At 30.1% G+C, this 25,757-nt stretch overlaps 1 protein-coding gene across 3 annotated transcripts in view; it reads left to right on the top strand.

Moving 5' to 3' along the window:
• The window catches only part of LOC111628854 (epsin-2-like), a 73,486-nt gene that overhangs the window by 5,245 nt on the left and 42,484 nt on the right, over positions 1 to 25,757 (top strand). Inside the window, exon 2 of one of the 3 annotated variants that reach the window (XM_023372708.1) lies at positions 17,476 to 17,504. The exons of the other annotated variants lie outside the window; for them this stretch is intronic. The gene's annotated coding sequence lies outside the window, so the exon portion shown is untranslated. The remainder of the gene's footprint in view (positions 1 to 17,475; positions 17,505 to 25,757) is intronic. 3 annotated transcript variants of the gene reach the window in all.

The raw sequence follows: 25,757 nt of genomic DNA, 5'->3' as shown, positions 1-25,757 counted from the left end.
CTTGCATGTATGAGACTAAAATTTGACCAGCAAAATTTCTTGACAAAAGTATTAGATCAGTGTTTCTCAACCTCTAACGAATCGCCGCGCCCTTCAATCAAACCGTTACATAGTATCGCCCCCTTCACTACAAAATTCCGATGCCAACAGACAAGGCTAACGCCAAATTTGTACTGCATTGAATAGACTAGTGACTAGTATAATGTTATTTGTTTAATTATTGTACGATATAATGAATAAAATATCTAATTATTCTTAATATAATGTTTTACTATATCTCCTAGAAAATTGTTTTTCACCCCCCAAAATATAAATTGTTGCTAATCGCTCCCTGAACATGGAAAAATGCCCACTTGGGGGCGATATTGCCCCTGTTGAGAAACACTGTATTAGATTGTGTGAAATATATCCAAGAATATTTCACAATAAAACTTGATAATTAATAGAAAAATCTGAAATGTTCTAACATGTTAAAAGTAAGTAACTAAGTAAACTACAAGTGTATAATAGCATAATAGGTCAGAACAAGTAAAATGGCAAAACCGTATTTGGGACAAGACTGACATATGTCTGCTTAGTAGTGAGACTCACTACTAAGCAGAATCACTTTGACACTCAAGGTGGGTCTTGTTCTCATTCTCCAATCTTCTTTGGTATCGCTGCTTTTGGGCATGATCATTCAAACTTCGCTGGCCACAACCACGAAGTTGTCCATGATGCATTTTCGATGAAATTAACCTAGCCAACTAAATTATAAATTTTTGTCTATAAACAATCATTCATTATTATCAGGACTTATTATACTGGCTTAACAGACAATACAGAGTTTCACAGAAAACATTTTTATTTAATATTTAATATACCTGGACACATACATAATTTTGTGTTTCAGACATATTTGTCCCTCCTCAGCAGGTATTTTTGTATTCTATTCTATAAATAAAAAATTTTTTTTTAATTACATTTAAAATTACCGACAACATATTTACAAATTAAAAATTCTTACAATGTACTGTACATTTAAATGTAATTTAAAAAAATTTTTTTATTTATAGAATAGAATACAAAAATACCTGCTGAGGAGGGACAAATATGTACGAAACGCAAAATTATGTGTCCAGGTATATTAAATATTAAATAAAAATTGTTTTTTGTGAAACTCTGTATTGTCTGTTAAGCCAGTATAATAAGTCCTGATAATAGTGAATGATTGTTTATAGACAAAAATTTATAATTTAGTAAGAAAAAGGACATTGAGGCATCTTAATTAACCTAGCCAATTTCGAAATTTGTCTCTGTTGCGTGTCGGCCCGGGTTGAATTTTTGTCAATGCCTAACGAAAATTTCCCATTTTTGAAAAAAATAATCTTGTCTATTGTATTGTCTGAAATTATTATTTTTATTTTGCACAAACAATATACAATTTAACCTGATTATAACGCCATTGGATGTAATGACAACCCTAATATAACGTCAAATTTTTATCAGTCCCATGATTTTACTATACTAGATAATGTTAAAAAAACTACTTGTAACGACACCGTTTTAATGTCATATTTGAAGCACTCCCAAATTTACAAAATTAGATTACAAATTTTATTTAACATAGAAGAAACTACGTGTTCAGTCCTAAGGTCAGAGTTCACTTCTTAGAATGACTGTGGGTGGTACTTTCCCCCACCTGACTTCGGTGGGGTGAGGTGCATGTTTTGCCTGTTTGTAAAAGAGGGTCACCATTTTGTATTTTATTTTGACTCGGTTCTTGGTCCCCCGACTACTTAAGAGTCTGGATTTTTTTGTGCGCAAATGATTTGGGCACCTAATACTCTGTGCCAAATATCAACTCTCGACATGTACTCCTTCATACTTCTAAGCTAGTAACATAAACCGGCAGTAAGATTTTATAAACAAGCTGTAATCTTGTCAATAAGGAGCCAGGAAAATATTTAAAACTTTGAATATCATTATTCAAACAAAACATGTCTCAGAAGAATTGCTACACTACTAAATATGAAGTCCAAAACATTATTAGGAAATTTAAGTTATCTAGGTGTATTGAAATCAATATTGTTCTGGCAGAATCATCAAAATTAGAAGAGAAACCCTCCATGAAATATTCAAATCCATGCAGAATTCTTCTGCAAATGAAACTCTAAAAGAGTGGGAGAAATTTGAAATCAAAATTTAAGAATAATTATTAGACATTTGGCTTCTGTGTGTTACCACTCCAGAAATGCAAAAACTAAACTAATGATTACACTTAAACAGATGAAACTGACCAAATTGGGCCAAAAAATAGACTGGAAACCTGATGATTGGAAGAAGGTAGCTTTCTCAAATGAAAGTCAGATTTGTTTGGGATATGGTGACAAATCTGCATAAAAGGGTAGAGGCTATCAGAAGAAAACTTTAAAGCATGCCTAAAATCAAATGTGAAATCTCCACTTAAAATATTGATTTGGAATTGTATGTTAGCAAGTGGAAGAGTCAAAGTTTGCATTTGCAATAGTACTGTAAATAGTGAAATTTATCAAGATATTTTAAATTAATTTTTGATTCCATCTATTGAGGAAATACTTGGAGACGAATTTTTTTCAAGATGATAGTGCTGCTTGTTACTGGAGGAAAACAATTCAAGAATGGATGTTACAAAACACTATCAGGACTATAGACTTGCCATCAAACAGTCCTGATTTGAATCCAACTGAAAATTTGTTGTATATAATGAAGAAAAAAAATATATAAAACAGAACCACACAACAAGGAGTTTAAATTGGATATAAACATGTGATGTAATAAAGTATGCCAAATGAGTTTCACCATCTTGTAGATCAAATGCCAAAACAAATTGCAACTTTAATAAAAGTAAAAATTGTTCCAACAAGATTTTCAACAGTACTTTCTATAAAGGAATTTTGCTGGTCTAAGTTTTGTCTTGCCATATGCAAATGAAATAAATGTTTTTGTAAAGTCAAAACATATTAATATTCTATTGTGACTTCTTTTCTGTTAAATAAATATTGAATTTTAAGAAACAAAAATAAATAAAGGTAATTTGTAAAATGCAACAGAAAATAGTTGTAAGCAATCAAAACTACAAAATCAATATTTTTCAAGGGTGGTCTAATATTTTTGGCAGGGAGGTTGTAATACCAAAAATAAAAATGACCTTTATCAGAATAGCATTTGATAATAATAAAAAATCCATATAATGAAATGGATAACTACAAAATAAACTGACATTAGGTGAAGGTTCAGAAAGTAATATTTTCAGGTAATCCAATACAAAACATTTTTGGAGAGAGAATTTTAAAAGAACAGACTATTTTTTGGATGTACAATACATCCATCATACAGAGTTAGAAAGCAAGAACTTAGAGAAGTTAAATCACAAATTTATATTGACTAATATCTCATAATGAGATGAATAAAATACTAGGTAAAACATTTAGAATATCATGGCAACGACTTACTTTTTTATATATATATATAGAAAAGTTAACATTGATAATGAATGTTAACTTTATTATATTGGGTTGTTTGAAAGTAAGTTCGTTTTTTTTCCGTGGAAAAAAACGCAATATTCTTATAATAAATAAATATTTTATTGAATTATACGTTGACCATTTTGGTCAAATATCTGTTGTCATCGTTTCTGGTAGTAGCACGATTTCACGTTCATAAAAGTTTTGATCGTTGCTTACAAAAAACCGATCCAAGTGATTTTTGACATTGTCATTTCAAGTAAATGTCTTACAATTAAAAAAATTTGTATAGACCGGAACAAGTAATAATCCGAGTGTGCTCAATCTGGCAAATACAGTTGGTGTGATAGCACCTCCCATCTAAGTTATAACAGTTTCTGACGAGTTACCAAACTTGTGTGAAATTTGACATTATTGTGGTAAAACACTACAGCTGTTTTTTTTTTATCAATTCTGGCTGGCTTTTTCTGTTTGATGATATTACACAATTTGTTTACTGGAATGCAACCCTAATCAATTGTTAAATTGTCTGGTAAAAGCTCCAAAAAAAATTAATTTCCTTAATATTCCACCAAATAGAGCATTTCTCTTTAAGAACTTGTGGAATTCGTATATCAAGCTTTGAAACGAAACCAATTTGTTTCAAGTACTCATAAACAGTTCAATTTGACAAATTTAATCTTTTAGTGATTTCACCTGTTGTTATTTGGCAGTTTGCTTCAATCAGTACCTTTATTTTGTTTTCATTGGCTTCAATTAGCCATCCATAACGTGGTGCATCTTCAATACTGAAATTGCGAGAATGAAATTTTGTAAACCAGTTTTGGCACTGTCGTTCTGTCAACACATATCCACCATACATGTCACACGATTTTTTTCTTGCTTGAACGGCATTTTTATTTTTTTGGTAATAAAAAAGCAAAATATGCCGAAGATGCTACTTTTGATCTTCCATATTTGATGGGACATGAAAAATAATTGCATGAAATCAAACAAAATTTTTTACAAATAAGCCATAAAATGCTAGCTGTCAAAATATATAATGATAATACGGTTTAGAATGAAAATGGCGGGAAAAATACCACTAATCCCTCTAGTGGTAAAAAAAAACTAACTTACTTTCCGAACAACCCAATATATATATCGGGTAAGAAATGACTGCAATGATGCTTTTGTTTTATGTTGTTTGTTCATCTCAATGTCAGACAAAAATTGTTGCCTAATTTTTGAATTTCTTCGATCCTATTCTTTGGTTGATTTCTGAATTTAGCTGTATACTTCAAAAATGCAAGAGTATTATCCCTGAAGACAAATCATTTTGTTGAATTACACATTTGAAGAGCTTTCCTACAGATTTTTTTTTGGAGAAACCCCTAGTCTTCATTAAAGGTCTTTTTATCAGCATAAAGTTTTTATTGATTTTAGTCATTTTCATTCACTAAAAATATTTTCTATCGTTGTCATAACAAATATAAGAAAAGGTCAAAAACTGAATTTTAGTAAATTTTATTTTTAAAATGATAGATTTTTTCTATTTTTAGTAGCTCCATTATTTTCTTTTAAAATTATCAAAGATGAAGAATCATGGAGCTGTTGAGTAGAGTAGAATATTTCTAAAAATACTTTATAATAAAAGAATTAATAGCAGCTTCCAGAAATTTAAATTATTTGCATTTATTAATTTATATATACAGTACATATGCACATACAGTAGGATCTTGTTTTTATGCAAGATTGACATAAACAAATTTGTGTTTTCAAGGATGTTGAATGGTTAGGTAATTTTTGGATAAATAGGTAATTCTGATTATTAATGTGCACTGACTATTTTTGCTATAAAATTTATTGTGGAGCAAAATTAATGATATAAAATTAAAACAGTTTCCTACAGTATTGTTAAGAAAAAATTATCGAAATGAAACAAAAACAGAAGGATATAATGCAGACACAAAGAAAGCAGAAAAAGTTGTCCATGTACAATATGCAAGTTGTGTAAAATTAAAACTTTTGATACTATGTAGCAAAAACTTCCATATCAGATCAAATTATAAAAAAATTGTTTAAATATCAAATGATGATAATGTGATGTGTGTATAGAAAAAATGTCTGCCATGCTTATGAAATATATTTTTCTTCCCTAAAGTTTATATAATTCTCCTTTGCTTCTGTCTTAAAAATTTCTAGTGCCTCCCAGGCTATGATGTTACTATATTGTGATACCAGTGATGTTCAGATCTGCATGCATGCCACTCCAATCTATAAAAAGTTTATGATATTCTTTATCAATAAAAGGTCTTATTAAATAACTTGTACAAGGTGCAGTCAAAAAGTTCCGAGATTGGTGACTGGCATTACAGTCTGCCATGTGCTGAACTTGTGTGAACCAAGATGTGTAATAGAAATCATTATTGATCAATATGATGATTTTCACTTTTCATGCCAAATATTGTATACTAAAATGGAGAAGGCACATGCATAAACTTGATGCGTGAAAAACCAGCAGTACGTACCGCCAAACTGATGTTATCTAACTCAATGTTTACCAGCTTTTGCGAAGAAGATAACAAGAAAGCCCTTCTGATGAGGGAGGTAGTAGCAGCATTAATGTATTGTGAAGGCTGAAAGGCCTCTGCTGGGCTAATGTGTGGTGCTATGTTAGATTTGTAATGAACCGAGAACTGTGGTCTTTCCGGAGATTTATGTATGTGCAAGTCTAAGAATGCTATTGTAGCATCGTTTTCTTTTTCCCAAGTAAAACTGATGGAAGGATATATGCTTGAAAGTTACTGCATAAAGGTGAGAAATGTTTCATCTGTGTCTTCCCACGCTATGAGAATGTTGTCAATGTAACGCAAATACAGCCATGGGTAATGGATGGCAAGCGGGAAATTGAATGCTCAATCTCTCTCATAATGAGTTCTGCTAGGATAGTGGATAAAGGGGAGCCCATAGGAACCCCTTACTTTTATAAATAGATTTTCTGGCTGAAACAGAAGTAATTATGCTCAGTGACGAAGTTGAGCACATCACATATATCAAGCCCCTGTTGGATGTTAAAGCCCTTTTTTAGGAGCAGAGAATTGGCCAGCATTATGGCCTTGAAGGTGGCACTGAAGGATATAAAGATACTACATCTAGTTTGTAGAAGGTGTAGGTGTCTGGCCGTAGAGCACCAATACTTGAAGCGATGGTGGATTTAGCAATTACAGAAGAGGGAGTAACATAATCCGGAACTAATGCTCGAAGGAATTTAGCAAGTGCTTTTTCTAAATAGTAGGTAGGATGAGACCGTTTGTTTACTAGCGGGTGTAACAGCCAGTTTGCTTTATGGATTTTTGGTTGAAGGAACATGCAACATTGGAGATGGGATCAAGTGGCCCAGTTAGGGTTGAGGAAACACCTGGTAGGGCGCTGATTCTTCTTGCCTTCTGTAAGATCGTTGGAGTAGGGTCACTCATATTGAGGAATGTGATTGTGTTAGAAATTCATTGGCCCTGATGAGAAAGTCATTCTCTCTGCACAGCACAAACCTCCTGTCCTTGTCAGAGATTAGAAGTCTCAAGTTGGCTCTGGCAAGGAAGTGCTGTACTGCTCAGTAGTCCACAAAGCTAACTTTTTCATTTAACTTCTTGGTAAATTTCCAAATTTGCCTGATGACGATGACTATAGGTTCGTCGAAAGTGCTTGCAATAAAAAAATGTACGTGTAACGTCAACTTCAGTGCCTTCTCCATTTTAGTATAGAAATCGTTATTTAGCTTTATGCCAAATTTTGTGCCATTATCATATGCAGTTTTTGTTTCTTGCTATTTAGTTAAGATTTGTCTGTGTTCTTGTGGATTTTTGATTTTCATTACTTTGTAAAATGAACTATTTTAAGGAACAACATGTGAGTGTGAAATTTTCTTTCCAACTTAGCAAGACTGTAATAGGAAAGAGAGTGATTACAGGAGATGAAACACAAATTTATGGCAGTGATCTTGAGACCAAAACACAATTGAATCAGTAGAAAAATCCTGGCTCACTCAGACTGAAGACAGCATGCTAAGTAAAGTTCGACCTCAAGAACATAGTCATTATTTTTTTTTATGATAAAGAGTGTATTATTTGTATTATTCCCTGAGAATTTGTTTCACAAAGTCAAACTATGAATAAAAATTTTTATATGGATGCTTTGAGATGTTTGTTTGAAAATATCAGACAAAAAGACAAGATCTTTGGAAAGCTCAGAACTGATGGTTTCGTCATGACAATGCCCCCACTCATACAACTATCTCTATTCAACAATTTTTTGCCAAAAAACATCTGGGGGGTATTTTTTGACTGATTGCTATACTTTCCCCCCTGGCTATTATATTCTTTGTCTGACATTATATTTTCCTGGCTGTTATATATAATGTCATACAAATAATAAATACATCAGACATGTTTTATTGGACCAATCCCATAACTTTTTGACTACACCTCACATACTGCAGAAGAAACATTATACATTGTGGTGATTTCTATTTTGTTATAATCTCCAGTCTTTAGAAGAATAACTGCAAAAAACCATTTACAAAATTTTTCAGTTTTATTTTAATATGAATTGGTATTAAAATGTTTGTTTTTAAATGCGTTTACTTTAAGATTTATTTGATTTTTTTTTGTGTGTGGATCATAATTTTGTTCGTTTATTTTAAAGCTTAATAACTTTTTTTTTTTTTTTGAAAATTTGTGAAATTTTGCAGAGAGGTTTGAGTATTAGGGGATTTATGCTATTAAATTTTAGTGGTTAAAGGCCAAGGGGATGGAGAGACAGAGGTGGGATCACATCATGTCTTGAGAGTGGTCAGACTTAATATATTAAGATTTTACTCAAAATTAGCATTTACAATTTTTTTATAAAACTCATCTATGTCTTCAAAATTGAACTTTTTGTCATTTTATAATAATTAATTATATAAAAAGTTTTTAATAAAATATAACAGATGGCATCCCACACAATTTTAAATATTACTAGCAAAGTTATGCATCTCACTGCAGGACCTGCAGGATTTTTTTTAGTTTTCTGGATAATTCATTAATGCTGTGAAAATATACTTATGTCAAATTGTGAAATCCTGTCAATAATGGCAATATTACTTCAGTTCAATTATATTATAGTTATGATATTGTTACCTTAAATCTAAATTTTTACTTACTCATAGTGAGAATATGAAAATTGCTTGCTTGTTCTTCCAAAACAAGTTAAAATTTTTAGTAAATGACTAATTTTTCAATCATTTTAAAATTCAATAGAATAATTCCAATACAAAATATCTGGAAATATTGATAGAAAGCAGAAAGTTACAACCAAAATATATTGAAAAATGTTGATTTTTTTTAGCCAATTTTTGTTTTGTTGCACACCGGTCAACGGTTCATAGGGTAGGTTGTTTTTTTTTTAATTGATTAGAAAACAGCTGAGAAGTTAGTTTAGATTTAATTTAAACCAAATTTCAGTTAAATTCAAGCTTACATTTATTCTACATGAGAAATAAGGCATTTCCTGCTTGTGTTTGTTACTAATTATTATGTTTATTATTTATTTTAGATTAAAAAATAGTTAAGCAAAATCATTAAATAAAAGTTATGCTTTTCTTAACACTAGAATGATAAACCTTTCTGATTTCCTTAGAACATCATCTAGCAGTCAAAATGAATGTGACATTCATTTTGACTGCTAGATGTAATGTCACCTTCTCTTCTCCTTTATGACATATTTGTAGTAAATTAAATTACTAGTTTTTTAAGTACAAATTTGAAATGCATAAATTAAGTTATTTATTTAAATCTTTTAATATATATAATTTAATACATGAGAATAAAAACAGGATTTTCTATAAAATCTTATAACCAATTTTAAGTGACTGTACACAATTTTTCTTTTTGTGTACATACTGAATGTAATTTTGTTTTTTAATCTCTGAAATTTCTACAAAATACTTTTTTTCAACCAGAACAAAAATTGGTTTTTATTATAGTATTTTATTGTAACCTAATATTATAATCTCTTAGCTTGTAATAGGGTTTGTTTACTCAGCTGCTGAAGAATAGTGTTATCTTTTGTTGAACATGCTTGTGCCTAAGTTTGTCAAAAAAGTTTAGTAAAAGATTGTTCCTACTTACATTTTGTCTGGTAACTTCTTTATATATTATTCACTTGTTGGTTCCTGCTAGGTCTAATACATGAACCAACCATCTCTTGCAAGCTGTTCTAACAATATACTTATGATCAGTCTGGCCTACAATATTGATATCATATTTTGTTGAGTTGTAAGGTTGTACTGTTTCAGGTCATTATCAGGGCTGCAGAATATATTGGGACTGAAAATTTCTCTGAAGATTATTGAACATTAGAGAGGTTGCGGCTGACGTTTTCAATGCGAAAACATGTACGTTGGACGTTCAGTGTCACCTTCCTGTAAACCTAGAAGTTTGACAATGGTGTTTAGAACGTCAAGCATGATTCCACTGACGTTCCAAACGCCATTGCCAAACATCTAGGCTTACAGGAAGGCAGTGCTGTAATTGGTCTGTCTATGATTTGTTGTGTAAAACTGAACTGGTAAATTAACTTAAAAATTTTTAAATTAAATTAAAGCATACTTTTAGAATTACAGTCAACCCCCCATAACGTGGTAGATACGTTCCACTTTATAAGAATTTCGCATTGTAGGAATCCTTAAATACATGAGCCAATCACAGCCTGACACACGTGCAGTTTACAGACTATGGCTGTTTGAAAGGTTTTCTTCCATAAAATTAACTGATTCTAGACTAATTTCACTCAACATTTCCAAAACACGTATAATTTTTTGGGAATAATCTGTGTAAACTATGCTATAAACAAAAAATTGTAGGATTGCTTACTGAGTGTGCACTGTTCGACCACGCCATTGCTTAAGCTTGTTTTCATCACGGAGCAGTGCACCAAACGGCGAACGGTTTTCTGATAAGTTATTTTTCTGCGAAAAATTCATTGAACTTTGGAGACATCATTAATAGAAATAATTTTTATGGCTGTTGAATAAGAAATGTTTTTTTCACAAGAAATGTATAAAATTACAGTACTGTATTAGACTTAAAGTACCTAATTTAGGCCTATATACTGTACATACGATAGTAAACTCAATCCTGTCTTACTCGCCTAAACTCTCCATAGCGTGTAAGTAGTTCGGCTGCTCATCCACTATTGGTTTAATATTCGACCAATCCTGTCACAACACGAGTCGGCGATGACATTTTACTGCATTTTACGAGTCTCTTTTAGCGTCTTTATACTAATATGGTTGCAATTTTTTCGCCGCAATATACGAATTTGCATTATATGAACCCACGTTATAGGGGGTCTACTGTATTTAAGCACATCATCATCACAGGATAGCACACAATTATAAACTTAATGTAAATACATTGATTTGATTAATGGAAATAAAATTGATGTTGATGGATGACCTAATTACAGCACAAGATGCTAATTAATTGACTTTTTATGCCCTAAAATGCAAAACGTTGAATTTTGCAAATTTTTATGAAAATTGTTTAAGAAATGAATAATTTTTTTTAGTTTTTGACTTTATTATTATTATAATTTTTTAAAAATGAAGGCATATTTTTGATTCAAAATTTAATATGAAATAAAAAATATCAGCAAAATATATCTATGGAAAAGAAAAATATTTTACCAGTCATTTTATAAACTTTAGGCATTTAATCAATACAATTCAAGAAAAGTTTTTAATTGCAGTTTATTAATTTGTAAATTTTCCATTTGGAAATGAATAAATATTTCATTTTAATCATCACAATATTGAGCTTCCTCTGTTTAGCAGATTAAAGAATATAAAGATATTTGTTTTATATAGAAATTTATATATTTGAAGTGCTGAATATTTGTTTTAATTCAAGGTGACATGAAATTTTACTCGTTGGTGTTAGTTTTGAAATAATAATGGCTTTTTTTTTTATTTATTTTTAAGCTCTTGTTTTAGTTTTTCATAAAAATTGAACTGTGGTTTTGTAACCAAGACCAACTCATCTTTACTGTAAATGCATAACTGTGTGAGTAAGCAGTAATGTAACAAGTGAATGAACTGATCAAAAATAAAGTAAGAAAAAAAATGTTTCAATACTTTATTTTTAAAATAAGATTCCTGCATTTTGACTAATTCTCCAATTAATGTCTACAGGCTTAGCTGATATGCTTCTTCAGTGGCAAATTATCCTATGGGTGAAAAGGGAAATTGTCTGTGGCTCCAATGTTATATCAGAAAATATTTTCTTAAAAAAATTCCCCCAAGAAATGGGAGACTGTACATGGGGGCCTCTGATTCAGATTTATATGGGCCCCATGAAGCTATAATGTGCTGCTCCATTTTATTGTAATGTTTTTGTGATTCTTGCTGTAATATTATTTTACTATCGCACGCTTCTCTGGATCTACATTAATTTTTCCTGAATCTCATTCATGTGATTGGAAATATTTTTCACTCACCAGAGATGCAGAATATGTTCAATCACAATCACCAATATTTACATTAGACTGTTTAAGACTAAATCTAGAACATTTTTCTTCCTTTTGCTTTGATATATAGTGAATGTAATACCATTTTTGCTCTTTGTCCAAAATTCTAAATTTTGAATAAAGAGTTTTTTATTAATATAGTTGCATACAACTCCTGAAATTTCTTTTTTTTTTTTTTTTCATACTTTGTTGTGCCCACAATGTTCATTTGCATTGTCTTCAATTATCCAACAGGTTTGAGAAATGTCAAAAAATTGTAATGTTCTGTTCTAAGATATGGTTCTTTACTTTAAGGATTGCATTTTCAAAGAGAGACCCATTTTTGGGGTGCATTTCATCATCATCCTAGAAAGGACTGCATTGCACATATATTTTGATTTTATATTTGTAAGCATCCAGAATTTGATCCTGAATATATCTGGTTTATTTGCCATGTCTGTGTAATTTACAAGTCTTCTTAGGAAATAGTTATTTGACAGCTGTAACATATTTCCCTGGTTTGTAGCAGAAAATACATTTTGATAAACTTATTCTGTGTTTCTGACACCAAAGTTATCAGTTCTTAGTCTTTTGAAAAAATTTTTTTGATATCAAATACAGGCAATACAAAGTGTCTTTGAATCTGTTTCTTCCCATTCTTTCAGAAAATACTGATGGATTTTTACATTTGACCACATATCAGGCACCTGTACATTGGGGCATGTGCTCCCTTTTCATATGATTTGCCTTTTTTTTCCTAATCACCAAGGGAGTCCCAAATTCCATTATCAACAAACAACAGAAAATACATCACTTTTAGCATATTCTACAAATATAAAAGAAACTAATGAATATTTGTTCATTGCCCCATGCAACTTGTTGTATGTTGACCAAAACTTTGTCCCAATTGCAACCTGTACCACCTTGTGAGAGTGCTGATCCAACATTGAATCATAGTTTGCAGTTCTTTGCATAGTGTATTATTCCATTTTTTGTAGTCTGTGGATGCCACTGCCACATACATCCTCTAAAGAACATGACCCAATTTTAGCTCTCTACATGCCTCTGCATTTTTTATATGAAAAAGCATACTTTCACTTGTAGGTAGGTGCCAAGTGTTTCAAATGCAAATTGTAATTGAATTTAGAACTTGGGAATATATAAATTTAAAAAATGTAATATTTAAGTATTTGAATAAGATGACAATTTAGTCTCTACAGTGGTTAACTGATTTTTGAGGCCATTCCATATATTAATAAATTGATATTTAAATGTCTTCAGTCTGTAACATTTTTTTTAGAATGTGCTTTTGGCTCTGCAGCTTCTTTCAACACACTGGAAACATAGTTGAATGCTGGCACTATGTTTAATAACTGTTCAGACAATACTTTTGTTTTTTCCAAACTGACTTCAACCTCAAGTATTACTTGAAGTTGTAAACTGTAGAAACAGAAATTTTGTAAGTTTCAGCTCACAGGTTGTCTTTCAGTGTCGAAGCCTTGGAAGTATGCAAAATGGAAACCAAAGGTTGACTTTATAGTTGGTCTAAGGCACAACATTTTCTACATGAATCTGTGTGCTTTTGTGCATTTTCTTTTATGATCTAAATAAAATATAGAACTTATTTGTAATTTTAAGAAAACAAAACTAGAAAATAGTGATGGGACAATACCAAAATTTCTTCTGATTCAGATTTTTCTGAAAAATCCTGATTCCAATATAATTTTGATTCTTTTGAATACTTTCTAAAGTTTATTTTAGTTTAGAAAAGTTACATTATGAACATGGTACATTCATTAATCAATAAACATCAAGATTGATTCTGGATTTCCCAATCATTTTTAAACTTTTGAAAGAAACATGAAAATTCTCCATTTATATATGGATATGCATGCTTTTATTGTATACTACAAAATAAATTTGTAATATTATCTCAGATAAAGTTAATATTGCAAAACTATCCTTGAAGAAATTGCAGCTAATTCTCTCTTACTTGAAGAACTATCCCATCATGTCATCTAGGGTTGCCATCTTTGGAAACTGTTTCATTGGCCAACACAATGACTGGGGAAGGAGGAAGATAAATGAGAAGGTGCATTTATTTTTTCATGCTTCTTGCAATCGGCATGCCTTGTAAATGCTTTAATCCCATAGTATTTAACACTAAATAAGGTTCAGCAAATGATGCAATGAGCTGAACAATATCATCATGAGTTAGTCAATTTTTGAATTCATTCACTTGAGTCACAAGTGTCTAGACCAGGAGTCGCCAAAATTTTTTGATTGACCCCCTACAACTTTTCAAAACCTCACATTAACCCCACAAAAAAATTGTGTTACAAGCAAAACACACTCATACTATTTTAATACATTTCTTTTAATTTTACATTTTTTACATTTATTGTATATATTAATAATTTTTGTAACTGACAATCAGTGAGACGGATGAACTTGATGATTCTTAGCATGATTAGCAATATTTGGTTCAAAATTTGTATTGTTTTTAGTCTTAAATCACCTCAAAGTTCCACATTCAATTTATTTCTCTGTTTGGTTAAGACAGAATTATCATCACTGAAACCAGCTTCAACCATATATGAACTTGGAAATGTCAGCAAAAAAGAATTTACCATATCACAAAGTTTTGTGTATTTTTGTGTTATATTTATATTTGTCCAAATTTAAATTTTTAAAAATTCAATAAGTTTATCTTGCATGTTGATGTCAATGATTTTTCCATTTGATCAAAAAATGGCATCATAATCCATTCTGGGACATCAATATTTTCTAAATCTGCAAAATGCTGTATGATTAAATTCATTGAAATAAGATGTATAGTTGTATTCGTGATTTTTAGTTTTAATGTTTACATTGACCCCCCCAGTAATGTTATATCAACCCCTGGGGTCAATATTGACTGCTTTGAATACCCCTGGTCTAGACTAATTTTTAAAACTCAAAATGGCAGTAAACTTAGTACAAACCAGTCAGAATGCATTCATCTAGTGTCAAATAACTCTTTAAACTTGGCTTCAGGTAAATTCATAATGTCTTGCATTTATTTGAGTCTTATCTGCCTTTTTTTAATTAATTTAATAGTGTTTATAAATGCTGTTATTAAACAGTAAGTGATATTTAACAAATACTGGTACAGAATGACTTTCCTAACAGCTAATGACATCCAACTTGCAATACAATGGACTGCAACAATACAAGGATCAACCTGTTTGATATATATTAATATTAATAATATATCATCAATAATGCTGAAACAAGCTGAAAAAATTAAAGCCATGTCTGTTGATAAATATCCAAATGTGAAAATTGGCCAAAATGTAAGACTGAAAGTGCCTGAAATTGACAAAGCTAAAACCGACCCGAAAAACGTTATTGCAGTTGTAGTAGATGTAAAGGACAACGAGTTTTACCAACTAGGTACCAAAATTGGAGTACTAAAGCAGCTTTATACACAAAATCAATTTACCTCATGTCCTGAAGACTTTATCAAGATAGAAGAAGTTGTTAAAGATAAAGAAGTGAGTCTTTGAGAAGTTGTCGCAAAATTGTTTTGACCGTCAGGACAAGGTTTCAAGAAATGCAACTACCTAAAAAAATGTGTAACAAAGAAGTACACTTGCAAGTCATCAGGATTACTTTGTAATTCTAAATGCCATGATAGATCATGTTGTAACAAGTAAAATCCTTTTTTTTACTTTTATTAAATGACAATGAATATCAAATGATTAGAAAAAATACTGTGATTACTGATTAGCTTAGCCAACGTAAGCTATCTTATTATTTTTGACAAGATAATTTAATTTTTTGTTATGTTAAAAAAGTATTTTTAAACTGTTTCACTAGTTATTAGTAAATAGGACTTAGTAAGTTGACTGTTAATTTACAGTCAGTGTCAATGTACACATCAATCAGCGTAAGTACGACTACCTACGCTGAGCTTGCCAGAAAGGGTCTTTAGTGTTGTCTCATAAAGGTGTGAAAAAAGAGAAATACTTTACAAAGAAAAACTATTTATTATTACTAAGTTATTTTTGTTTACTTAATAATCATTTTAATGTTCTTTTTAACTGATGAAGATCGCTAAAGACGATTGAAAACGTTTTTATGATGATCATCGTTTTATTTCCAAAACCAACATTTACTAATCGTCTTTAGTAAAACCTATCATGTACCAAATTCTAATGGTAAAAGCCTGGAAAATCATCTCACTTTATAAAAATCCTTACATTTACCAACTCATGTTGGTTAATCCGAAGATTTACAAGTAAAACCTAGGATTTACCAATATATGGGCTTTTACAGTAACATATACGTGGATAAGGCCATAGATCTCTTCTTATGAGCTGTCATATCTATGTTCCACCATCTATTTTTTTTAAACATAAATAACAGAGGAGTAAAGCTACTAGATGAATGTACTGTGATTATTTGTGAAGTACAGTTTTGTGTGATTTGCTTTTACAATGACAAACTGGTATGAGCCAATTTTACATAAATGCTGCTAATTAATGTAAACAAATTCCTACTATGGATTTAAAATATGAAGTGACTAAATCAAAATTACAAGTAAGTCATCTTTAGTTTTGATTTTGTTAGCATTAATTTCTACTATTACTTGTTTTTTTTGTCATATGCAAGTAAAACAAAAAACTTGCACATTTAAGCTAGTGCTATTGTTTTAAATGAAATTATTTTTAATTGTCAAAATTCACTTTATAATGATAGAGCAATGAGTGTATAGCTTAAGTGACAATTATTAAATTATGTGCCTTAATCATCAAAATTCCTTGAAATGATATCATTATGCAGATAGGGAGAATTACTGGAAATTTATCAGCTTTTAAGATAAAAAATTCAAATGGAAATGTGTAATATCAATCAAAGCATGGTGCAGAAAATGAAGGGGGAGAGAAATAAAGGTAAAGTTTATGTATACGTGTATTTGGTAGTTTTGAAAAACCGTGATGGTAGACAAATGTCTTCAGCATACAAAGGATTTTTTGCATTTTCTAAAGACACTCTTTTATTAAATGACTTTATACAAAGGAAAATCTGCTTGATGAGTTCATAACTGCGATTCAAAATTGTCATTTAACCTGCCTCATTGCATAACTCACACTTGCTTTCAAACTGCTTTTTAAACAGATAACCTGTGAGTTATCCGTACAAAATTACAGTAATTATTTTATGACATGAAAAGACCTTTTTGGAAAAACTAAAGGAATGCCAAATGTTTATAAAACCAGAATCCTAAATCATCTTAATATCAATAGAACAGGCTTCTGTATGAGGATTTTGAAGTTAAGTGAATTATTTCAGAAGCAAAAACTTTTATATCTAAATATCATTTGCAAAAAGTAATGAGATTATAGATAAATTTAAGAAATTACAATAAAATAACTATGAATTAATTTTTTTAATGTTTATTCTGAATAATTTGTTTCAGATGATTCACTCTATCCATTTTTGAATGAAGTGAGTTGAAATATTTTTCAAATATGTGTTGTTGTATTAAAGTTGTTTAAATATACTGATGTTTTATTTCAAATGAACTATTTATTTAAATTTTAAATATATAAAATTTTCTACAGCTTTTTATAGTTCAGCTTGTTGTAGTATTAAATGTAGTATATATACAATTACAATTAAATAATATTTTTCTGCAACAACAATTAAATTATAAACTAGACAGTTTAATGTTAATTGTTTTACATTCTTGTGACTGTAGCTAGGTAATTTTCTAATTGACTTTCATCTGCTTATTATAAGAACATTCACATTGAGTTATTGTATTAAAATCTTCTGATGTCAAGGCCATCAGATATATACTGTATATTACTAAAACAGGTTGCCCAGTGATAAAAGGATATTGAAATAAATTGTTTAAACTCTGAAATACTTATTTTTTTTATTTATTTTAGTGTTCTGTATTTTTGTTAATGTAGNTGTTTGTTTTTAAATGCGTTTACTTTAAGATTTATTTGATTTTTTTTTGTGTGTGGATCATAATTTTGTTCGTTTATTTTAAAGCTTAATAACTTTTTTTTTTTTTTTGAAAATTTGTGAAATTTTGCAGAGAGGTTTGAGTATTAGGGGATTTATGCTATTAAATTTTAGTGGTTAAAGGCCAAGGGGATGGAGAGACAGAGGTGGGATCACATCATGTCTTGAGAGTGGTCAGACTTAATATATTAAGATTTTACTCAAAATTAGCATTTACAATTTTTTTATAAAACTCATCTATGTCTTCAAAATTGAACTTTTTGTCATTTTATAATAATTAATTATATAAAAAGTTTTTAATAAAATATAACAGATGGCATCCCACACAATTTTAAATATTACTAGCAAAGTTATGCATCTCACTGCAGGACCTGCAGGATTTTTTTTAGTTTTCTGGATAATTCATTAATGCTGTGAAAATATACTTATGTCAAATTGTGAAATCCTGTCAATAATGGCAATATTACTTCAGTTCAATTATATTATAGTTATGATATTGTTACCTTAAATCTAAATTTTTACTTACTCATAGTGAGAATATGAAAATTGCTTGCTTGTTCTTCCAAAACAAGTTAAAATTTTTAGTAAATGACTAATTTTTCAATCATTTTAAAATTCAATAGAATAATTCCAATACAAAATATCTGGAAATATTGATAGAAAGCAGAAAGTTACAACCAAAATATATTGAAAAATGTTGATTTTTTTTAGCCAATTTTTGTTTTGTTGCACACCGGTCAACGGTTCATAGGGTAGGTTGTTTTTTTTTTAATTGATTAGAAAACAGCTGAGAAGTTAGTTTAGATTTAATTTAAACCAAATTTCAGTTAAATTCAAGCTTACATTTATTCTACATGAGAAATAAGGCATTTCCTGCTTGTGTTTGTTACTAATTATTATGTTTATTATTTATTTTAGATTAAAAAATAGTTAAGCAAAATCATTAAATAAAAGTTATGCTTTTCTTAACACTAGAATGATAAACCTTTCTGATTTCCTTAGAACATCATCTAGCAGTCAAAATGAATGTGACATTCATTTTGACTGCTAGATGTAATGTCACCTTCTCTTCTCCTTTATGACATATTTGTAGTAAATTAAATTACTAGTTTTTTAAGTACAAATTTGAAATGCATAAATTAAGTTATTTATTTAAATCTTTTAATATATATAATTTAATACATGAGAATAAAAACAGGATTTTCTATAAAATCTTATAACCAATTTTAAGTGACTGTACACAATTTTTCTTTTTGTGTACATACTGAATGTAATTTTGTTTTTTAATCTCTGAAATTTCTACAAAATACTTTTTTTCAACCAGAACAAAAATTGGTTTTTATTATAGTATTTTATTGTAACCTAATATTATAATCTCTTAGCTTGTAATAGGGTTTGTTTACTCAGCTGCTGAAGAATAGTGTTATCTTTTGTTGAACATGCTTGTGCCTAAGTTTGTCAAAAAAGTTTAGTAAAAGATTGTTCCTACTTACATTTTGTCTGGTAACTTCTTTATATATTATTCACTTGTTGGTTCCTGCTAGGTCTAATACATGAACCAACCATCTCTTGCAAGCTGTTCTAACAATATACTTATGATCAGTCTGGCCTACAATATTGATATCATATTTTGTTGAGTTGTAAGGTTGTACTGTTTCAGGTCATTATCAGGGCTGCAGAATATATTGGGACTGAAAATTTCTCTGAAGATTATTGAACATTAGAGAGGTTGCGGCTGACGTTTTCAATGCGAAAACATGTACGTTGGACGTTCAGTGTCACCTTCCTGTAAACCTAGAAGTTTGACAATGGTGTTTAGAACGTCAAGCATGATTCCACTGACGTTCCAAACGCCATTGCCAAACATCTAGGCTTACAGGAAGGCAGTGCTGTAATTGGTCTGTCTATGATTTGTTGTGTAAAACTGAACTGGTAAATTAACTTAAAAATTTTTAAATTAAATTAAAGCATACTTTTAGAATTACAGTCAACCCCCCATAACGTGGTAGATACGTTCCACTTTATAAGAATTTCGCATTGTAGGAATCCTTAAATACATGAGCCAATCACAGCCTGACACACGTGCAGTTTACAGACTATGGCTGTTTGAAAGGTTTTCTTCCATAAAATTAACTGATTCTAGACTAATTTCACTCAACATTTCCAAAACACGTATAATTTTTTGGGAATAATCTGTGTAAACTATGCTATAAACAAAAAATTGTAGGATTGCTTACTGAGTGTGCACTGTTCGACCACGCCATTGCTTAAGCTTGTTTTCATCACGGAGCAGTGCACCAAACGGCGAGCGTGTTTTCTGATAAGTTATTTTTCTGCGAAAAATTCATTGAACTTTGGAGACATCATTAATAGAAATAATTTTTATGGCTGTTGAATAAGAAATGTTTTTTTCACAAGAAATGTATAAAATTACAGTACTGTATTAGACTTAAAGTACCTAATTTAGGCCTATATACTGTACATACGATAGTAAACTCAATCCTGTCTTACCCGCCTAAACTCTCCATAGCGTGTAAGTAGTTCGGCTGCTCATCCACTATTGGTTTAATATTCGACCAATCCTGTCACAACACGAGTCGGCGATGACATTTTACTGCATTTTACGAGTCTCTTTTAGCGTCTTTATACTAATATGGTTGCAATTTTTTCGCCGCAATATACGAATTTGCATTATATGAACCCACGTTATAGGGGGTCTACTGTATTTAAGCACATCATCATCACAGGATAGCACACAATTATAAACTTAATGTAAATACATTGATTTGATTAATGGAAATAAAATTGATGTTGATGGATGACCTAATTACAGCACAAGATGCTAATTAATTGACTTTTTATGCCCTAAAATGCAAAACGTTGAATTTTGCAAATTTTTATGAAAATTGTTTAAGAAATGAATAATTTTTTTTAAGTTTTTGACTTTATTATTATTATAATTTTTTAAAAATGAAGGCATATTTTTGATTCAAAATTTAATATGAAATAAAAAATATCAGCAAAATATATCTATGGAAAAGAAAAATATTTTACCAGTCATTTTATAAACTTTAGGCATTTAATCAATACAATTCAAGAAAAGTTTTTAATTGCAGTTTATTAATTTGTAAATTTTCCATTTGGAAATGAATAAATATTTCATTTTAATCATCACAATATTGAGCTTCCTCTGTTTAGCAGATTAAAGAATATAAAGATATTTGTTTTATATAGAAATTTATATATTTGAAGTGCTGAATATTTGTTTTAATTCAAGGTGACATGAAATTTTACTCGTTGGTGTTAGTTTTGAAATAATAATGGCTTTTTTTTTTATTTATTTTTAAGCTCTTGTTTTAGTTTTTCATAAAAATTGAACTGTGGTTTTGTAACCAAGACCAACTCATCTTTACTGTAAATGCATAACTGTGTGAGTAAGCAGTAACGTAACAAGTGAATGAACTGATCAAAAATAAAGTAAGAAAAAAAATGTTTCAATACTTTATTTTTAAAATAAGATTCCTGCATTTTGACTAATTCTCCAATTAATGTCTACAGGCTTAGCTGATATGCTTCTTCAGTGGCAAATTATCCTATGGGTGAAAAGGGAAATTGTCTGTGGCTCCAATGTTATATCAGAAAATATTTTCTTAAAAAAATTCCCCCAAGAAATGGGAGACTGTACATGGGGGCCTCTGATTCAGATTTATATGGGCCCCATGAAGCTATAATGTGCTGCTCCATTTTATTGTAATGTTTTTGTGATTCTTGCTGTAATATTATTTTACTATCGCACGCTTCTCTGGATCTACATTAATTTTTCCTGAATCTCATTCATGTGATTGGAAATATTTTTCACTCACCAGAGATGCAGAATATGTTCAATCACAATCACCAATATTTACATTAGACTGTTTAAGACTAAATCTAGAACATTTTTCTTCCTTTTGCTTTGATATATAGTGAATGTAATACCATTTTTGCTCTTTGTCCAAAATTCTAAATTTTGAATAAAGAGTTTTTTATTAATATAGTTGCATACAACTCCTGAAATTTCTTTTTTTTTTTTTTTTCATACTTTGTTGTGCCCACAATGTTCATTTGCATTGTCTTCAATTATCCAACAGGTTTGAGAAATGTCAAAAAATTGTAATGTTCTGTTCTAAGATATGGTTCTTTACTTTAAGGATTGCATTTTCAAAGAGAGACCCATTTTTGGGGTGCATTTCATCATCATCCTAGAAAGGACTGCATTGCACATATATTTTGATTTTATATTTGTAAGCATCCAGAATTTGATCCTGAATATATCTGGTTTATTTGCCATGTCTGTGTAATTTACAAGTCTTCTTAGGAAATAGTTATTTGACAGCTGTAACATATTTCCCTGGTTTGTAGCAGAAAATACATTTTGATAAACTTATTCTGTGTTTCTGACACCAAAGTTATCAGTTCTTAGTCTTTTGAAAAAATTTTTTTGATATCAAATACAGGCAATACAAAGTGTCTTTGAATCTGTTTCTTCCCATTCTTTCAGAAAATACTGATGGATTTTTACATTTGACCACATATCAGGCACCTGTACATTGGGGCATGTGCTCCCTTTTCATATGATTTGCCTTTTTTTTCCTAATCACCAAGGGAGTCCCAAATTCCATTATCAACAAACAACAGAAAATACATCACTTTTAGCATATTCTACAAATATAAAAGAAACTAATGAATATTTGTTCATTGCCCCATGCAACTTGTTGTATGTTGACCAAAACTTTGTCCCAATTGCAACCTGTACCACCTTGTGAGAGTGCTGATCCAACATTGAATCATAGTTTGCAGTTCTTTGCATAGTGTATTATTCCATTTTTTGTAGTCTGTGGATGCCACTGCCACATACATCCTCTAAAGAACATGACCCAATTTTAGCTCTCTACATGCCTCTGCATTTTTTATATGAAAAAGCATACTTTCACTTGTAGGTAGGTGCCAAGTGTTTCAAATGCAAATTGTAATTGAATTTAGAACTTGGGAATATATAAATTTAAAAAATGTAATATTTAAGTATTTGAATAAGATGACAATTTAGTCTCTACAGTGGTTAACTGATTTTTGAGGCCATTCCATATATTAATAAATTGATATTTAAATGTCTTCAGTCTGTAACATTTTTTTTAGAATGTGCTTTTGGCTCTGCAGCTTCTTTCAACACACTGGAAACATAGTTGAATGCTGGCACTATGTTTAATAACTGTTCAGACAATACTTTTGTTTTTTCCAAACTGACTTCAACCTCAAGTATTACTTGAAGTTGTAAACTGTAGAAACAGAAATTTTGTAAGTTTCAGCTCACAGGTTGTCTTTCAGTGTCGAAGCCTTGGAAGTATGCAAAATGGAAACCAAAGGTTGACTTTATAGTTGGTCTAAGGCACAACATTTTCTACATGAATCTGTGTGCTTTTGTGCATTTTCTTTTATGATCTAAATAAAATATAGAACTTATTTGTAATTTTAAGAAAACAAAACTAGAAAATAGTGATGGGACAATACCAAAATTTCTTCTGATTCAGATTTTTCTGAAAAATCCTGATTCCAATATAATTTTGATTCTTTTGAATACTTTCTAAAGTTTATTTTAGTTTAGAAAAGTTACATTATGAACATGGTACATTCATTAATCAATAAACATCAAGATTGATTCTGGATTTCCCAATCATTTTTAAACTTTTGAAAGAAACATGAAAATTCTCCATTTATATATGGATATGCATGCTTTTATTGTATACTACAAAATAAATTTGTAATATTATCTCAGATAAAGTTAATATTGCAAAACTATCCTTGAAGAAATTGCAGCTAATTCTCTCTTACTTGAAGAACTATCCCATCATGTCATCTAGGGTTGCCATCTTTGGAAACTGTTTCATTGGCCAACACAATGACTGGGGAAGGAGGAAGATAAATGAGAAGGTGCATTTATTTTTTCATGCTTCTTGCAATCGGCATGCCTTGTAAATGCTTTAATCCCATAGTATTTAACACTAAATAAGGTTCAGCAAATGATGCAATGAGCTGAACAATATCATCATGAGTTAGTCAATTTTTGAATTCATTCACTTGAGTCACAAGTGTCTAGACCAGGAGTCGCCAAAATTTTTTGATTGACCCCCTACAACTTTTCAAAACCTCACATTAACCCCACAAAAAAATTGTGTTACAAGCAAAACACACTCATACTATTTTAATACATTTCTTTTAATTTTACATTTTTTACATTTATTGTATATATTAATAATTTTTGTAACTGACAATCAGTGAGACGGATGAACTTGATGATTCTTAGCATGATTAGCAATATTTGGTTCAAAATTTGTATTGTTTTTAGTCTTAAATCACCTCAAAGTTCCACATTCAATTTATTTCTCTGTTTGGTTAAGACAGAATTATCATCACTGAAACCAGCTTCAACCATATATGAACTTGGAAATGTCAGCAAAAAAGAATTTACCATATCACAAAGTTTTGTGTATTTTTGTGTTATATTTATATTTGTCCAAATTTAAATTTTTAAAAATTCAATAAGTTTATCTTGCATGTTGATGTCAATGATTTTTCCATTTGATCAAAAAATGGCATCATAATCCATTCTGGGACATCAATATTTTCTAAATCTGCAAAATGCTGTATGATTAAATTCATTGAAATAAGATGTATAGTTGTATTCGTGATTTTTAGTTTTAATGTTTACATTGACCCCCCCAGTAATGTTATATCAACCCCTGGGGTCAATATTGACTGCTTTGAATACCCCTGGTCTAGACTAATTTTTAAAACTCAAAATGGCAGTAAACTTAGTACAAACCAGTCAGAATGCATTCATCTAGTGTCAAATAACTCTTTAAACTTGGCTTCAGGTAAATTCATAATGTCTTGCATTTATTTGAGTCTTATCTGCCTTTTTTTAATTAATTTAATAGTGTTTATAAATGCTGTTATTAAACAGTAAGTGATATTTAACAAATACTGGTACAGAATGACTTTCCTAACAGCTAATGACATCCAACTTGCAATACAATGGACTGCAACAATACAAGGATCAACCTGTTTGATATATATTAATATTAATAATATATCATCAATAATGCTGAAACAAGCTGAAAAAATTAAAGCCATGTCTGTTGATAAATATCCAAATGTGAAAATTGGCCAAAATGTAAGACTGAAAGTGCCTGAAATTGACAAAGCTAAAACCGACCGAAAAATGTTATTGCAGTTGTAGTAGATGTAAAGGACAACGAGTTTTACCAACTAGGTACCAAAATTGGAGTACTAAAGCAGCTTTATACACAAAATCAATTTACCTCATGTCCTGAAGACTTTATCAAGATAGAAGAAGTTGTTAAAGATAAAGAAGTGAGTCTTTGAGAAGTTGTCGCAAAATTGTTTTGACCGTCAGGACAAGGTTTCAAGAAATGCAACTACCTAAAAAAATGTGTAACAAAGAAGTACACTTGCAAGTCATCAGGATTACTTTGTAATTCTAAATGCCATGATAGATCATGTTGTAACAAGTAAAATCCTTTTTTTTACTTTTATTAAATGACAATGAATATCAAATGATTAGAAAAAATACTGTGATTACTGATTAGCTTAGCCAACGTAAGCTATTATATTATTTTGGACAACATAATTTAATTTTTTGTTATGTTAAAAAGTATTTTTAAACTGTTT

Source organism: Centruroides sculpturatus, unplaced genomic scaffold (genome assembly GCF_000671375.1).
Source record: "Centruroides sculpturatus isolate CEXI.00-Female unplaced genomic scaffold, Cexi_2.0 scaffold527, whole genome shotgun sequence".
In the NCBI taxonomy this organism is placed as follows: domain Eukaryota; kingdom Metazoa; phylum Arthropoda; class Arachnida; order Scorpiones; family Buthidae; genus Centruroides; species Centruroides sculpturatus.
The sequence above is the reverse complement of the archived record's forward strand: the minus strand, read 5'-3'. Positions and strand labels throughout refer to the sequence as shown.